The following is a 5,894-nucleotide window of genomic DNA, read 5'->3' as shown; positions in this document are numbered from 1 at the left end:
TTACATCTGATAAGTTGAGCTTATGTGGACAACAATACCGATAATCGTATAGGATGCTTATCTTAATGTTAACTAATTGAACAAAAAGAGCGTTTTGGCGTGACCGTACACTGATATGATTCTCTTACCCTCGAAACTCGCAAAAAGAATGTCTGTAAATATTTATTTATTGCTTTTAGTTTTTGCATCTTTGTATATATTTATTTATTGTTTTCCGTCTTTACATTTGAAAAATGAAAATTCCAAAAAGATTTTAGGTGTGTTTTAATATAAACTTTATTAAATCCAAAAAGATTTTGCTTCTAGTTTATTTTTGATTGACCGATGTTGGAACTCGAGTCTATCCTACCCAAAATCCTGATCGAAAGCCGGAAAACAATTGCATCTTCATAAATGGTCGAAGTTAACAAGTTTTGAAAGTTAAAGGTTTAAATCTGAACATTTTTAAACTTTCAAACTGTTGTCGGTAGGTGTTTGATTGAGATTTGATCTCACATGTGTCGTTTGTTTATGGAAACTATATTCCAAGCAGTTGTTCTCATTATGCGTTTAGATATCTTGCATGTGCAGATGCTAAAGGCGAGGAGAACATGTTCGATGACAAGCTTTGGAATGAAAACACGACGTGAAGGCACTCAAAAGATGAAGACGATCGAGTTGCCATTCATCCTTCATCAACACCACAAGGATCTGAAGAATTAACGATCAAAAGATTCACGAACATGACTCAATGGAGAGTTCATTCTAAGGGGGAGTTTGTTAACACACTTCCTAAATTAAATGGGGAGTTTGTTGATACACTTACTTTTACGAAGCGTGAAGACTTTGAAGATCCTCCGACATGAAAGACACAGAAGACGAACAATCACATAAGACGAACCATCACGAGTAGCGTCTAAGGGGGAGTTTGTTGATACACTTTGTGTGGACGCAACTCGGCTCGGTTCGACTCAGCTCGGTACGACTTGGTTTCGACACGGTTAGGTCCGGCTCAAGCCCGACGTCACGGCATTCCTCCGTCGTGCGCCCCAGAGTTCGACACGCGAAGCACGGAGCGCCACAAGCCATGTCCCGTTTACACATCACCATGACATCATCATTGTGATGTCATGGTGATGTCATAACCTTTGACTAATTGAAAGTTGGCAACAGAAAGCACATTTGGGCCAATCAACGTCATTTGGGCCGTAACATTTGTGATGGACATTGTCTAATACTTGGGCCACTACAATCGACGAAACATGATTTGGTTAAATTGTATGTCGACGAAACAGAATGTGTTTCGTCGACTTTGAGTGTTTGGTTGAGTCCCCTTTTGTTTCGTCAAGTCTGTGTCTTTGTTTTAGTATAAATAGGTCTCTCAGTTTCTGTGTGAAACTTCGACGAGAGACGAGAGCTGTGAGACAGTCAGTAAACATTGTTTGTATATGTTTGTATCGTTCTCATCCCTAATCAATAGACATTGAATCTTTGGTTAACCATTGTGTTCATTGTGTTCTATGTTTGATTGGCTAAGTTAAGTGAATTCCGCACACTTAACTTTGTTTGTTATAAACAAGGATCGTGTGGTGAAAATCGATCCTCCGATTTCGGGACCTACAATTGGTATCAGAGCCTTGGCTCTTGGCTCTTCTCCTTGTTAAAACCGAGTGTTTTCGGGTGTGTTTCGGGTTTTTGAAGTTTGTGTTCTTGTTGAAAATTTGTTTGAATCTTCAAAGATCGCTGTAGTTTGTTGAAATTTCATATAAAAACCTTTTTTGTTTTTCATTTTTACATGTTAAAAGGTGGTTTTTAGTGAATTTTCGTGCATTTACTCGTGTTCGAAGAGTTTCGGTTCACCGGAAAACTTATTTTTCTGGGTGGTGTTCTTCATATCTTCAAACAATTATTCATAAATTCAACCTGTTGTTCTTGGTCAAACCTTTGTAAAAGTTGTTTGTTGTTGAAAATTGTGAAAAAGGATTAAAATATTGTTTTGGTTGGTAAGTTGGGTATGGTTCTGAGCCGAAAGCATGTCACAGTTGTCAGTAAAGATAAGATTTAGCTGAAAACTGTCACCAACTTTTTACCAACTCACTGACTTACTTTTCGACGAAACACACGTCAACGAAACAGAAATTCATTTCATCAGAAGGGTTGAAATTGACGAAACACATTTGGGACTCCTAGTTGACGAAACACAAAAGTCATTCTATTAAAGTTGACGAAACACATTTGGGCCTCCTAGTTGTGTTTCGTCAAAGCCCACATTCTTAATAATCCATTTCGTCAACAAGTAACAAGTGGGCCAACATTTTCACCCTGTTTCGTCAAAGCCCAAAAAGGACAAAATATTTTCTTTTTCGTCAACGGCTAATTCCATCTCGTCAAAAACCAAAAGACTTTGTTATTTTCGCTGACTTAGAGGCCCACAAAGAAAACCTTTCTTTTCGTCAAAAGCCCAACAATTACATTTGTTTCGTTGAACAAAAGGCCCTAAGATTCTGGACCTTGTTTCGTCAAATAGTGAAGCCCAAAAGCAAACAAATTCTGTTTCGCCGATTTTGAAAAGATTGGATCTTTGTTTCGTTATTGACCATACATAAATCAGTTTCGCCAAGTTTAAAATTACTAAGTTTGTTTCGTGGAATTTCGGTTTGGTCGAAACACTTAAATTTAAACAGAAAGGTTGTAATTGTTATTTAACTGGTTATTTGAGGTGTCATTTTCAGGTGATCATTTTTCAATATCACGATGAATCCAAGTTGGTGGGGTACTCCGGCTCCAGATGGGGGAAAGTACACGAATACAAGTTTATCTCCCTCATGGGCCGAATCTCCCGTGTCGACATCTTCGCAAGCAAATGCTGTATCAACCGGTCAATGGGCATTCATATCGAATCAAACTCCGAGTATTCAAAGTATTCTATTAAGCGAAAGCAAAACCGGAAGTTTGAATCGACCTCCAAAGTTGATGCACTTGAACGAATATCCGGGTTGGGTTGATAGATTTCGTACATACGTTCTTGGTCAAAATACAGAATTGTGGATACGTTTCACCACAGATTTTGATCAAGCTACAGAGGTTGCTGCTTCATCTACTGCTACGTTTGCCGATCTTCCTGACGATCAAAAGAAGACGTATGATCTGGAAAAGAAAGCATACGCTATTCTCACTCAGGCGTTAAGCAAAGATATCTACCACCAGTTTGTCAGTTTCAAGACAACGAAAAAGCTCTGGGACGCGTTGAAGACCAGAGGGGTAGGGAATGAAGCAACAGGTCAACTGCGACACGATTTCCTCAAGAAAGAATTCGATGGCTTCACATGTATGGATAAGGAATCGTTGGGAGATATGACAAGCCGGTTTTATCACTTGCTTACAGAGTTGGGCAATTTTGGAGTAGTAACAACTATAGCAGAGGTGGTGAAGAAGTTTCCTGATGCGTTGCCTCCCCAATGGAATAGTTTCTTGGAGATTTTGAAGTATAACGGGGTTTTGGCTACTACAAACATCAACGACTTCGTGCAGCTTTAAGAGAACAAGGATCAGGAGGAAACCTTAAAGGCAAAAAGAGTTCCAGTGCCACAAAATCCTGAAATGTATTATGGAACTCCGAGTACTTCTTCTGCAAAATCCATTGTGCCATGCAATCCTGAGATGTATTATGGAACTTCCAGTTCTTCGTCTGCAAGACCTGGTTCACTTGCTCCACTTCAAACGACGTTTATCACAAGCACGGATTTGTATGGCAATCCAATACAAGTTCCTGTTAAGCCAGCTCCCACCACAGACTTGTATGGAAATCCACTACAACCACCCCCTCCTGCTCAACAACAAGCGTGTTATGGAAATACATCATCTGCTGGTCAGCAATCAAAGCCAAATACATTACGGCTCGACACTTCAAGCTTTTCAAAGGTCAGTGTGGAAGTAGCAAGGGAACACATGGAGTTGCTTAACACTTTAGTGAGCGCGTACTGTGGGTTAGTGGAAGGTCAAATTGGCAACATTAATCTGACACAAGAAGACTATCAGCAGATTGACAAGGAAGAGATGGACTTGATGGACATCAAGTGGGCCTTTGCTAGTGCTGTAAGAAGGGCAAAGGATTTCATGGAAAGAACTGGCAGAACCAGCTTGGAGAGCAAGCACCAAGTATGGGTTCGATAAACAGGCAGTAAAGTGCTTCAATTGTGGTGAACGGGGTCACTTTAAAAGGGAATGTACAAGGTCAGCACAGCATGGGAACCAGAATCCCTTCAGAAACCAAGGCAACCAGCAGAACCAGAACAGGAACAATGAGCGTACATTGATACCTGTCAACAACCAGAGCCAAGCTGGAACATCAAATGCCAACCGGGCACTTATGGTTCAAGTGGATGAAGGTTGTGACTGGTCAATCCAGCTAAGTGGTGATGCTCCGGATGGAACAGCGTGTTTTGCTGAGGTTGTCAAGGCTTTAAGTCACGCCAGTGGTGGAGAATCTTCCGCCAATGGTGGTGAATCTTCTGAGGATGAAGACTCTTCTGGTTACAGCAGGAGTTCAGATGAAGAATCCTCAAGTTCAGGTGATGATCATGTGGGTGAGATATCTAGTGCGTCAGTTGATGCAGATATTGATGAGCTTTTGGAGGAAGCTGCAGCAAGAAGTGATAGAAGATCTATTTTGGTGGATCAAGCTGCTTATTCTTCGTCTTCTCTCCATTCAGCCTTTATGGCTAATGTCGACAGTTCATCAAGTCAGGTATGTGTCGATGAACCAACTGCTATAATCTGTGATAATTGTGATAGTTTAAGTGTTAAATGTGTTGAGTTGGAAGCAAACATGTCTGAGTTGCAAGGCAAACATGATGCTTTACAAGCTAGTTTGTTTGACTTGCAAGACAAACATGTTTCATTGAATGCCAATTGGTGTGAATTGCAAAGCAAACACGAGGCTTTGCAAGAGAAATATGATGTGACATTCATCCACAATCAGAAATTGACCGTGGATCTTTCAAAGTGCACTGAAGCCAATATGTTTTATGAAAACCATGAAAAAGAGTTTAAATCGGTAATTGAGAAATTAAAGAAAGATAAAACCGAGTTAACAAAAATGGTTTCCAGAAAACAAACTGACATTAATTTGTATATATCTCGCCTTGAGATAATGCAAAAGGAGATGGCTTGTGTCAAAACAGAAAGTGAGGCGATCCAACTTAAGCTAGACAGTTATTTGAGCTCTAGCTATGTGTTGGATCACATCATTGACGTTCAGAAAGAGAAACGGGATGTCACATGCATAGGATATAAGAAATGTCCACCACCAGTGAGACACAATTATGATGCAATGCTTGACGAGGAAGACAGAACTTTCTTTGAACCATCTGTTCCTTTGGATGTTAAGGAATTTGCAACAGGGCACGGATACAAGAAAGAAGTATCATCCGATTCAGATGTGTCAGCAGATACATGTGTGAGTTCTGCTGAGCTGAATCAGGATCCTCTTGTCATTATCGAGGATGCTGATTCTTCTGATGATGAATCTGATGATACTATCCGTGCAAAGTCTGATGCGGTAATCAAAGATGAGGACATACCTCTCCAGAATTACATTCTATGTGATCCTCCTGCAAAACCCGCTAAGACTGTTGCAATTGAGTCCTCGTCTGAAAAGGGTCGGAGAGTGTGAACTTGCTGTACACTCTTGTTGGTGATGATAAGATCTACTCTGACAAAGATTTTCCTATTAAGAATGTTAATCAATCTTTAATAAGTAAAGTCTTTGAAAATTCGACAAGTAAGTTTTTGGGAAAGACAGGATCACGTGTTACAGTAACCCAATGTCCTCCTATCCCTAAGGCCGAAGTTCGAAAACAATTTGGCAATAAGGAATTACCAACAGTGCAAAAACAGCAAAATCACACCAAGCA

Source organism: Helianthus annuus, chromosome 16 (genome assembly GCF_002127325.2).
Source record: "Helianthus annuus cultivar XRQ/B chromosome 16, HanXRQr2.0-SUNRISE, whole genome shotgun sequence".
NCBI classification, from domain to species: Eukaryota; Viridiplantae; Streptophyta; class Magnoliopsida; order Asterales; family Asteraceae; genus Helianthus; species Helianthus annuus.
The sequence above is the reverse complement of the archived record's forward strand: the minus strand, read 5'-3'. Positions refer to the sequence as shown.